The following is a 13574-nucleotide window of genomic DNA, read 5'->3' on the forward strand; positions in this document are numbered from 1 at the left end:
GGTGGTTTTCATCACTAGGGTTCATTTGTGAGGATTATGAAACAGAGAAAGGAAAGTTGTTGAGAAAGTATTGATGTGGTTGTAGACGAGAGGTGAAAGATAGGAAGTGACGATTCAAATAATACTTACACACAAACAAACAGCAGGCAGAGGAGTGAGGGAGAGAAAAACATGCAGAATGAATGAGAAACATACAACTAACAGATCAATCAATAATGACAACACTTAAAATGCTGAGAAATATATAATCAAGAGCCTTTCATGATGTATAATGTACTAAATTCAGTTGCTTTTACTTTTCTTGAAAACAGATTGTATAAATACAGTTTAGAAGTTGGGGTCAGTAAGGTGGTTTTCAAGAAATAAATACTTTTATTAAAGAATGCATTAATTGTACATTTTAAAATATATTAAAATGGAAAATGATTTTAAGTTGTAATAATATTTCACAATATTACTGTATTTTTGATCATATAAACGTCACCTTGGTGAGCATAAGAGACTTCTTTCAAAAACATTTGAAAAGTAATTTTACTGACCCCAAATGGGTCTATTTCTGTCTTTGGCCTGCCTTATAATTGAACATTATTAGGAATGTTTCAGTTTAAAAAAAAAAAAAAGGCTGTTGATAAATGTGGCGTAACTGATTACCACAGAGAATCCATTTCAACTCAAACCCCACTTTATATGGGGCCACATATATATGAATTGATACAGTAAAGCACTTACTATGAATCATTCAGTAAAAGCAGTTAATTATAGCTATAAAGCGTGTTTTTGTGTTATCTACTGTTTTAAGTGTTTGAATTTCTGGTTATGTTTTAATGATGTAAGTCCCTTCATGTTGACAGCACACAGACAGTTATGACAAATATTTTTCAGATATGTTTCATGCCAAAATACAGGGTTAATCGGTTTACATTGTCATGAAATTTAAACGAAAACAAAGTGATATAAACTTACACAGATATTATCAAATCAGTCTCATGTAGACGACAAGTATTTGTCTTGCGTTTGCTAAGCATTTCAATGTTTACTGCCCGGCCTCGCAAAATGATGGATTAGCTGAGACAATCTTCTGTGGAAATCAACTTTTTGCCAAAAATACATATGGAACATTACTGTAAGAGTAAGTTCATGAAAAAGAGACTTTTATAAAAGATAATGCAGAAAAATAAACTAAAAACAAAAAAAGTTACACAGAAATATATGACAATGCAACCCACAACCAGTTATTATGCAAAAAACACAATTTTTTGTTTTTCCAATTAAATCGATATTATATTATGCAGGATGCAGACAAAGAACTGATGGATTTTGATTTAATTTGAAGTAAAATCTAGTTTTTAGTACAAACTGCGTTATGTGATTGAAAATCAATTGTGTGATTATCAGAATTGCGGTATCAGCTTGCAGCTGAAACAGTAGGTTTGTGGTTCTGTCTAATGAAAAACAAAAGATCTAAAAAAAGGGAAATGGGTGAATCATCGACACTGGACCTTTGGGATCTAATTAGCACTAAAAGTCTATGAATTACAAAACGGCACATCTGTCTGACTCCGGTCCACTCTCCTCTCCTTTTGTCTGTTGTCTCTCCGTCTCTGCAGTATGTGACCCTAAATGGGATTCCAGGGATTCTCAGAGCTCAGCTCATCGCTCTCCTGCAGACTTAATAAAACAAACATTACGTGCCTATTTACACACCACTGACATCTCAGAGAAGACAAACCCAGCACGTAACCAAAAACCATGCTGGTTTATTTTAAAGCAGCACAATTATTCAAATAAATAAGCAAGTTTATTCCGTAAATATTTTAATGTCCATTTTATTAAATCACAAATTTAAATTTATGAAATCAAAATGAAAGTAATTCATTACTAAATTAGGATATTCATGATCTTTTTCAAATAATAATAAAGGATGTGGGCGGTACTGATAAATCAGTAACCGACAACAATTTGTTTGACCAATACAATCGGTTCAAAATATTTATTTAACAACAAACAACTAATGAGAAATTGATGGTTTAATCATTTACGGTAATTTATATTTGTACACGAGTGGGGCACTATAAACATCATCTTAATCTGTCAACTCTTTCCCCGCCAGCGTTTTTTCAAAAAGTTGCAAGGCAGCATTTTTGATTACTTTCACAAATATTTCATGGCCCCCAGAATATTTTGTTGTATGAATATCTGAACATACAATATATCAAAAGAAAAAACAGAGCCTATGCTTTAAAAACAAGCAAAATTATTCTACCTTCATGCATTCTTTTTTATCAACACTTGAATGTGAGTAATTTTGATTAAAAAAAGCAACATTTTAAACAAAAACCTGAGAAATCTCATTTTTGTCAAAGACTACATCAGAATGATGATCAAAACAGATTTAGTAGATCAAGTCCATCAACACCCCCAAAGCTTCACAGTCCTATACCTCGTCCTGGGACGACATTTCATTCGGTAACGTTAGGCAGTTTTGATTTATATGCTGTTGACAATTGATGATCAGTGATCACGTTATTTTACATGCAATGCTTCTTTCGCTTGTTCCTGCTTCTTCTTCGCCTGTGTTTTGATCCAGAGATTCTGTACTCTTTCAGAATATGTGTAATAGCGCCCTCTACCGTTTAACAGTTAAAACATGGATTGCCGGAAAATTCTGTCAATGGTGGGGAAACAGTTAATAATCAGAAAATATGAAGGGTACAGCATAGAAAAAATAGTATGGAACCATTTTATCCAATACAATTACATCGTTTAAAGCAAACTGTTAAAAACCAACTTTGGCAAGCCTCAAACACTAAATATTTCCTCCATGTTTCAAGGGAGATTAGATCACAATGCCTGACATTAGAGATGCGCGGATGTGCCATCATTTCATCCGCAACCGCATCGCAAAACTCATCATCCGTCCGCCATCCATCCGCACCAACGTTTTTGACCAATTTTTCTGCCCGCCATCCGCTGATGACGATGACAGCCGCGAGACTAGAAACCGCCCGCCACCCGCCCGCCCAGTCCGCGGCTTTAACCGCCAACCGCGCATCTCTACCAGACATCCCAAGTCTCCAGGAAGTTCTGAGAGTCTCCCGCATATTGATAGCGGCTCCCTGATGCCCGCAAATTAGTTCAAATCTCCCGGAATCTAGAGCTTGCGAGCTCCAAACCATGTGGCGCGCGCTCGGCAGAGGGGCAGAGAGCGAGAGACCTTGCATGTGTGTGCAAATGTGCGTGTGTGCCTCTTGAAGCACGTGTAACCCCCCCCCCCCCCCACCCACCCACCACCCCGTCAACAAAACCGAACAGGGAAAAAGGACAAATGCATTAGATAACTGACCCTGCATTGATCACATTTATGCTAAAACACACAGGAGAGGAAGTATATTCCCAGAGATGAGGCAATATGAAACTGAAAACACATATTCACCATCTAACTATCTCTAACTTCCTGTTTTTCTTCATTACACCAGTGGTCACAAGGCATTTGATAGTGTTTACTGCGAACTGTGCAAGTTTAATAGTTGTTTATTGGTTTATTGGTCTAAACAGCTTGACCCTCAGAGTGTATTAAACTTCATGGTGTAGTTAATGGACACTTGAAGCTATTTATGGCTTATGTTCTTCCTATCTGTGAACTTGTACAGGGAAGGCCGATATTTCAATCAACAGAGTTCCCATCTTGTCCTCGATCAAAAGATTCTGCAACAGGAGGTCTTGACTTCAATGCATCACAAAGTATACACCAAGTGTATGAACTGATAATAGAGTTGGGGCCATCTCTAATACGAATGAAATGTTATTATGTGTCATGGAACATCAACCCAACTCGTGAAAGATCGGATTTGCTCCATCTTTTGATGATAAGTTTTGTTTAGAAAACCTTGAATCCATGTAAGACACAATATCGTTAGACATAATCCATGTCATTAGAATCAATTAATCCATGTCATTAGACACAACGTGCACAAATGTGCAGGCCAATGTTTTTTTTGCAGTGATGACGGTGACGAGCTCAGACCCACGGTTGGAGTCCCGTGACCGCGGTATTGCAGTAATGCAGTAACCGTGCCAGCCTGATAATGACTGATAATGAATGTTGCTACTTCCATTAGAGGAAAAGCTGATTTTACAAGTAGGTGTTTAATAATAATATTAATAAAAAAAATGTAAACAAGTTATGAAGATACAAATAAGTATCTTGAGTTTCTTTCAGAACCTGGTGCATTTTCTCCCTTAGTTCGGGTTTGTTTAGGTATTTGTAAACAAAACAATCGCGCTTAAATCCGCACCAAAACAATCGTTTCGAGACCGCCTTAACGAGGTGGCCTCGGCCCAATTGCAGGCAAACTATTGGGCGGTTCTCTTGAGGTGTGAAAGCAATCTGACCCAACGGACCAAATGGTATAATTCATAACGGGAAATGTGTTATATAAATAGCAGTAGTGTCAATATTAGCAGTTATGGTCAATAAGCAAGATGGAGGCTGATATAAAAAAATAATCCACAGTGGATTCTTTTTCAGGAAAAAAAAGAGAGGATGCACTGATATGGCGCTTAAAGCGCCAGGAAGTCTTTTGGAAGTGAAAGATCCAAACCTTCTGGATTGTGACAAACAGTTGCCCATCCACACACCGTCTGATAATTGTCCATTGTCTGGATGAGTAACATATACTGGTAGTTATACTGTCCTCAAGAGAGCCCTTAGATGCCCATCCAACCCTGCTGTACGTATAGGAAGTGAGAACAATCCTACATCAGTTCGTCAATAATCCAGTAAGACTTTTTTCTTCCATAGCCCTTGAGAAACATGACAATTTTCATTTTGGGGTGAGCTAGAGCATATAATAGAGCATACATACACTAGAGTACCCTGGTTACTAGAGGATACATTTGTTATAAAACAACATCCTTAAAAACTGTTTTACAAGTTCAATAACTTGCTTTCCACCGACAGATGCTGTAACCTATAAAGCTGCGGTCTAAATTATGTTCAGCTGACAGCTCTCAGTGAAGACTGAAACAAACCTGGTGCATTAGCCACTGTATACAATGACCAGTATAGGCTCAGGGTAAAGTGTTTGTTTTTCAGAGTGCATGAGGCAGGTGGGGGATATGGACAGGACAGACTGTGTTCTACAATTACTGCTGCTGACAGTGGTATTTTCATCTAAACCTTCCACTAAAAAGTGAAAATACGTATTCTGGATACATGTACTGTAGGTGAGGTGAGAATTAAGCTCTGAGATTTTAAAATACAGAGTCGTTCTCAAAAGATTGAATGTAACATAACACTGTAAAATGTAACATAACCCTGTAAAACTGACTAGTTCCACAGTCTTTCCTTGTCTCAAAAGGTATGAGTATGAGAGCATTGAGACAGGGATGTTGCCTTTGGCTTGCTCAGTTGGGGATATTCAAATTAATTAACCAATCACACCAATTAAGTTGTTTTCATTGATACTGTGAAGCAGCTTTGATACAATCTGTATTGTGAAAAGCGCTATATAAATATATTTGACTTGACTTGACTTGACATGTTTTAGTACCATAACAAAAACACCAGAGTTGAAAAGTGTAGTTAATTTCACTGAATTAATTTAAACTGTCCGTTTAAGTGAATCAATTCAAAACATCCATTTCACCCTGAATCAAAGGTTTTTGGAATTTTTCATAAATTAAAATAAAAAAAATGTAAATCTACTTAGTTGTATGGCTAAATTATGGTTCCTCTCATAGAAAAAAAAAAAAAATAGAGAGCATTTTTAGCTACACTACCATTCAAAAGCGTGTGATCGCTAAGATTTTTTTAAACCATGTTTTATGATTTGTCTTATGCTCACCATGGCTAATGGCTATATATATATATATATATGTGTGTGTGTGTATGTATGTATATGTATATATATTTTTTATCAACAATAGTCAAAACAATGGTATTTAGAAATATGAATGCAATTAAAAATAATATGACAAATATTTTATATTTTAAAATGTCATTCATGAATTTACTCCAGTCTTCAGTGTCACATGATCCTTAAGAAATAATTCTAATACTAATCTGATTAATGTAGGCTATATTACTCAACCCTACAACATTGTATACAATTTTTTGGTCAAGTAAAAAGTGATTGGATTAGGGGGTGATAGTTTTTGCCCCACCATTATCATTAAAAAAAATTACTTGCAAATTATTCCTATGTTACGGTGCTGCGACAACTGCCAAGTGCCACGTGAAGCTCTCTGGAGGATTGTGGAAAGTTCAGTTGCACCACTGTGAGGCCCTTGGGGTTGAGAAAGCATGCACCTCTGCACCACGTGCAATTCAGAAGAACATTCACTGCGTGTTTCAGATGTCAGATAACTTCACTGCACCAGCCTGAAAGAGTGCTGGCAGACCAACTTGTCAGATAATAACTTTAATTGCAGGTATCACATCTTCATGTTCATTCACTTTTTGTTCTGAAAATCCTAGTAATTTGTTGACAGACTTTTGTTACTGAGGGATTAGATTCTACTGACATGCCAGACAACCAGTAACAAAGAAATGTACAGCAATAATGGAAAACTGACTGATTCCGAAAATATCAGCTCACAAATACCCATTTTCCACCAAAAAAAGAACTGGTTTGGAACTGGTGCTGGTTCAAAGTTCAAGTTGGTTCAACTTGTGAACCTTCTCAGAACCTGTTTGTTTTTCCACTGACTAGAGCGCCCAGCGAACGACGTCGTTACGTCACTGTGTACGTCGCCATACATCTTAGCTAGAAACGCTTTCAAGTACAACATTACTTTGGGATTATCTCTAACTCATGTACCAAGAAGGCTTTAAAAACAATTGAAATATGTAAGTCTTTTAATCTTTTCCTTTGATATGTAATCTTTTCTGATTAGTTAAATACCCCTGTCTTGTGTCTTTTTTTTTCTTTCCGTTTATTTGTTCTATATTGTGACTGTTTTCTTCTTTGCTTACATAATGTTTTCAATAAAAAAAATAATATAAAAAACTAGAAACACTTCCGCTAACTTCAAGCATAACAATTACAATGGCGGACTACATTGTGTTTCTGCAAATGTTTCTCCTGGCTTTGCGATCCTAAATTATGGTCAATAAAGATGTTTAGAGCACATCTAAACCCACCCCCAGCCCCCGCTGTAAGCAAGACGTGGTAAAAGAACGTCTTGCTTCTTTTACCAGTTCCAAACCAGCAAAGAGTTGGTGCCGCTTTGGAACCAGTTTTCCTGGCCGAGAACCGGTTCTTTGGCTGTCGAAACACAAAGAACTGGTTTGCGAGTAGGCACCGGCTCCGAACCGGCTCTCAAAATGCTTTGGTGGAAAAGGGGTAAGAGAAGAGTATGTGTGCATATGACAAAATGAGCAATAAAAATCCCAAAGACGACCTAAAAGAGGTGACCTATTGAAACTAGAGGTTGCTGTTATGCCAGTTTCAACAAGTTGAAATGAACACAGAACAACTTAGCAAATCGAGTGCTTCAACTTCTTAGCAACTAATCAAGTACCACTCGCATTTTCTAAAATCTAGTTTGCCATTGCATTAAAGCCTATTCATCTACAGTAGTGTCGTTGCTATAACAATGATAAAAAATCGGATCAAAATTCTCTGCAGATGCCAATGACAGCTTTTAGCACTATCTTCACTGGTTTGGAAAACAAGTTCCCCAGCACACAAGGACAAGAGCTCAGTCCATTTTTCACACTCTGTCGCTTTGGACAATTATCCGAACCACCGGAGAGAGCTCAAGCGACAGGAGGTTAGTTGTCAGCGGTGAATCAAAAAACTACCGATGGCTTTCCAACAACAAATAATCATGACTCAACAAGTACAGTGAAAGAATATCAAATAAATCCTTGATAAAAGGTGATCAAGAGCACAGATATCATTAAACTGTACTTTTGGCATATAGACCATATGTTTTGGCACAGAAACACAATCCTTTTGTTATTTTCAAGCCATAGAGTCAAAAAATATAACCCCTCGTTGCCTCAGATATTTTCATTGACACCATGTTTAGTTATTTCCACCTCCTGGAGAGGGTTGACCTGTGTCATGCTGAAAGAGCCATGCATCATGTTACACACAGAGAGAAAACTAAAACATTGTGACTGATGTCTTCTAAACTTCATATATTAAACACTCTGATTCATTTATGAATGTGTTAGTTTGAGTGCCACTTCACAAAGGCTCAATTGACGATCAACGCATCATGCTGAAGCTGATGTTTCACTTCATAGAGATCATTGAGAGTGATTCAATGCATTGAACATGCCAGGGCTGCACGATTAATTGCAATTAACATGAAATCGTTATTTTAAACAATTTTGGCTTATTGCAATTGTGAAATCGCAAACGCTGTGTAAGCCAGACTCAATCGGCCCAAAGGAGGCATATCTGATCATCGGGTGAAGGTCTCTGCACATTACTGTCTTTCCGAGTGGCGAAGTAATTTGATTAAATGGAATACATTTTCTCGTATGAACTCGTTATTTCATCTGACTCTATAAATGAAAAAGGTGTAAATGATATCTGTGCATCAAGTGTGAGCGTATGTTTGACTATTCTTTGTAACACTTTACTGAAAATAATGTCAGAGTCGATAAGAATAAAATCAAATGTTTACAATTTATTATGTCAGGTAAATGTATCACGCCAATTGCATAATCAGTTCAAAGATAATAGATACAAACATCAAATGCTCTGGAATAAAAATAGAAGATGCAATACCTTGACAACATTATAAAATACATGATGTGAAATGTTGCTTACACTTTGCATCACGGGCTAGACTGGGTTACAGAATCGCCGAACCTCTCGTTGCATTTCATATAGATAGATTAAGGCAGAAACCTCTTTTCAAATGTAAACATGAGTTCACAGTGAGGATTCACATTAATCATCGCCCCAGACTTACTGGGGGTAGAAGTTGATTTACATGGAACCATTTGCTAACAATGGGAATTTGTTTTGAGTTTACATTTCTGAGAGCAGGAGACCATTTGCCTGGAATTATCTCTAAACTCTTAAATACCTTATAACCTTTTGGTTTACTTCTTTGGGAATGAGACCTTTGTACCAGTCGCACTGAGACATTTCAAACGATATCAAACATTAATTATAAACATTAGCCCATATAGATTTTTGGGTGAATTTCAGGTTATCTCAGCATGATAGCACAAGAGAGAAATTCAAATGTTAATTTCCTTTGCTTTCTCAGAGTTGCCCTCTCTTCCAGTTCTTCCAGTTTCTCCAGTCTTACAGCTGCAATACATTTTTATGCGTAGCAGTAGCTTGTCAGTGACATGCGGTTCTGTGATCAGTAGTAAACGCTGCTCCATCTGAAAGCACTGCGAGTCTGAGTTGCTTATAACGTGCATTCAAAAAGCAACATGCGTCAAACATATTTCCAAACATTGGAAGCATTTATGAACCTCGTCCAACAAAAGACAACATTTAATAAATCAATCAAAGCGTTTTAATCATCTGTTTATTCAACTACAGCGATAGTATGATGCCCATAGGGATTTCCTGGAATGATGTGTCATGTGCGTATACTGCGGGGCATATTTTGAGTTCCTGGGCGAGAGCGCGCTTTCACGTTTAATACTGATCACAGAGCCGTTCTCGTAATCATGTGCAGTGCCATTTCGATAAATCATGCAGCCCTAAAACATGATGTTGCCAGTCATGGGAAATCCCCTCAAGCCTCAAATGAGTTTTATGCAAACAAACATGCATGCAAACACAATGGGCAATACATCGTGTCACTAAAACTTATTGCAGTCATGTCCATATATTGTACGATAAGTGTATTGATTATCATGACACGCCTACTTCTAAATTAAATAAGGGACCAGTTTGGAAAGCTCTACATAACTAGCAAATATGTGCGTCATACAAAAACATAATACTTGCAATAAGACTTACTACAGATTTTGTATAAGGGTAAAAGTACACAAAATTTGCACATAAATAAGTAATAAGTAAAATATTTACTCACTAGATTTTAAAACAAGGCCATTATAATCTCAGATTAAACAAATGTCCATCAGAGCAACTGCACCCATACTAAAAAAAAATCCAAAGGCTGATTTATAAAAGACATAAGGCAACATGTTAGAAGAACTGGTCTGATTGAATGCTTTTCAAGAGTATGTTTGCGTTTCTGGGCTCTAGATATACAGTCATCACACCCATCATGATGGAACATTACAACTACAAGTGAAATAAAAAATAATCAGATAACTGCCTTATAAATGTGTGAAATAGAATGAACCCAGGATGATGACTAGAGTGTTGAGACACAGAAATAATTGAAATCTCCTAATATATAAGTGGAAGGAGACAATCTAATAGAGGTGGAGACCTTCTGGGATTCCCAAGAGCTTAACTGATATTTCACAGATCAATAAGAGAAATGTTTGCTGACCTTCAGAAGGTCCTTGATGAAAATAGTGATGTTCAGTAGTATGAAAAAAAATCATGTCATCTCAATAGTACTGTACCACCAATGTAGTTATATTAAATAACCATATGGTAATGCATATCTCTGCATAATCCAATGATCTAAATAAATACTTCACAACTGAAAGGAACTTCATCCTTTAAAGAGGATTATTATCACTATTATTTGATTATTTTCTCTTTTTATTTGGAACTTGGAACAAATGAAAAGAATGGAATACATCCATTCCAATAAGTCGATAGATTCATTCATAACAAATGAATAGCAAAAATATATTCATATTGCCACTTTATGTAACATCAGAACTAAAAGCAAAAGAATGAAAACAGCTTAACTAATGATAAAAAGTCATTCTTAATTCTGATTGGACAAACCGCGCCGGTTAATCAAATATTTTTGTTACGTAGAGAACTATCACAGAAGTATTGGGATAAAAGTATAGTTATAAAGAAAACTAATTTAGTTAAGTAAATATGTTTATTTATAATATTATTTGTTTAACATTCAGTTTAACTGATAATTAATGTAGCATAAAAAATGGGATTAATAAGAAACATTTCAAGAACGTCTGGTGTGGAATTGAAGTGCATATATTAAAAAAAATTTACGCGCTCATACATTTGTCAACTTAGGAACACATGTGCTCCTTGGGAAAACAGTAAGTGTCAAGCCCTGCATTTAAAGCAGAGTGATATCTACATCATAGTCTACATCAGAGCAATTCTAAAACAAATATTCCTCTCACACTTTCTCCATTATAACCTGTTAAGTCTTGTTGTCAAGGCAACAGCAGTAGCTCTGGGAGTCTGTGACAGCATGTGTCTGGTGTCTGTGATCAGCTTCAGGACCAAAACCATCAGCCTGTGGTCTCACTTTCACCCATATCATCAGCAGGAGACTCCTAAAATTTCCATTCACCTCTCCTTACCTTTTCTAAACACTATGAATACACAGAATATCCCCATGACAACAAAACAATCAATATCTAATTTCCAAAGGAATACAGAATTGATTGCTTCAAACAGGACGCGTCAGCTCACAGCTTCTCGCTGAAAGTATCAAGCCAATTAATGATGAGTAAACACAGCAAGGACACGCATGCATAGTTAAAACTGTTTATAGTCTATTTATATAGAAGTATTTTGGAATGGATGGATTGATGGGGTTAGTGTTGTCAAAAGTACTGACTTCGGTACTGAAATTTAAAAAATGTGACGATACTAGCATTTCCGTCTAGAATTTTGAGCGTTGTTGAACGGATTCTAAAACACCTCTGGTTGGCCATAGAGTGCTGTAGGTATGACATCACTTTGTAGGCCAAAATGGAGTAGAGAGTTAGCATTTTAGCACTTCCGGTTCCATCCCCCCTAAGTCAATGGGTTTTTTGAATGGGGTTTTTGGTTAGATGTCTGTGGTGAACACAAGCTCAAGACACTTAAAATGCATTAATATTACCCCACTCGTGATTTTTTGAAGCGGTTACATGGCTTGAAAAAGGCAGTTGCTAACAAGTGGCTAAATGGGACTACAGAGGCTGTCGAGGAGATTAAACGTCATCAGGCCGAAAAGGTAAGATCAGTCCGCTTTTACAGAATCGTATCATGGTTATAATTGTGCACTTACAAACTATTCTAACTCAAACATTCTGGGAAAATGTTTTTAGATAAAAACTGAAAGAGGTGTCATAAGCTTAGTAATGGTGACGATGAATTCATGGGACCGTGGTGTAGTTTGTTTATAGCTTTTTACTTCTGACGACTGCATTTAGGCTTCAAAATTCATAAAAGTTGTGTATCTGTGATAATTATCTTGATGGACAAAACGTGCAAGTATCATCAAATTTTGTCGATCGCAGAGCTTGTTTTAGGCGATAATCTATAAGGGAAAATCCTATTGGGTTTTTGACGAGGGAACCAGCGTGATGCTAACTGCCGATTGGCCTACAAAGTGACGTCAATACTTGCACCATGTTTTTCATTAACCGAGTAGGCAAGGACAGCAGAAATTAATACATTTTGCAGAAAACCACCATTAATTTTACTCTTTGTCTCAGACTGTCTGGAAAACAGCAGTCATCTTGGTCCTCCTTGAGACAGAATAGCATTCATGAGGATGTTCAAGCTCTCGATTAAAGTCTCTCTGCAGGGACAGCACAAGCCTTCTGCGTCATCTTATGAATAATCCATATGGACAGACGAGCGATGAGTCATGCACACTGTGTGAACCACAGGCAAACCGAAGAGCATGAGGAAAAGACTGCCAGGGATATGTTCATCTATAAACATGGATAATAAGTTTGGTTATTTATAAGAGATAAATGCTCCACTGAAACCACTGTAGTAGATCCCGCCATACACTCACTGCCTGTTTGTGGAAGTGCATTATTGACATTCCACAGCTGCCTTATGTGTGGTGTCATAATGTAGCAGCTGATAAGAGCCGACACCACTCCCCTCTTCAACTTCCACAAAGTTAACATTAGTGGGTTAACACACTAATGCTAAACATTATTGGTTTCATCATGATTCATTCCAGTTACTCAAAACATTTACATGCATTCATAAAAAAACTCAAATAAATAAAATCATACTCGTTCCCTAAATCATTTAGTGGCCATTTCTGAAAGTCATCAGGAGGAAAAAAGACTTTCTGTTATGAATGAGTCACTCAAAAAATTCGCTAAAAACACTGAAGCATTCAAGTCTTATTGTGCATACAGTAAATTAATGTTTATTTGTCTACAATTTTACTTAAAAGCAGTAGCTAATAAATTATTTTGTTAGCCTAAATAACTTGTGTATGCATGGGGTCGGAACACATTCATAACAGTTTATTTTCTTGTTGTGAATGACTAATTAAAGGCCAATCACGCCGGTTTGACATTATCGATTTTATCGTTTTTAATCAATCCTCCCTTTGATGAACAAACATCGATCCAAATCAATCTTTTAGTTTATGTTTTCTGTTGATGTGTGAACAAAAATGTACGAAACATTATTTGTGGAGCACCTTCCTTCCAATTATCACGATATTCGTACACAAACGAGACAATCTAAACACTAGAAACGAAAGAATTTACGTTTTAATAT

At 36.6% G+C, this 13574-nt stretch overlaps 1 protein-coding gene across 5 annotated transcripts in view; it reads right to left on the bottom strand.

The window, feature by feature from the left end:
- The window catches only part of glsb (glutaminase b), a 53426-nt gene that overhangs the window by 38909 nt on the left and 943 nt on the right, over nt 1-13574 (bottom strand). The gene's annotated exons all lie outside the window — the stretch shown is intronic.

This window comes from Siphateles boraxobius, unplaced genomic scaffold (assembly GCF_051911475.1).
Source record: "Siphateles boraxobius isolate OS27281-9 unplaced genomic scaffold, OSU_SipBor_1 7, whole genome shotgun sequence".
NCBI lineage: Eukaryota > Metazoa > Chordata > Actinopteri > Cypriniformes > Leuciscidae > Siphateles > Siphateles boraxobius.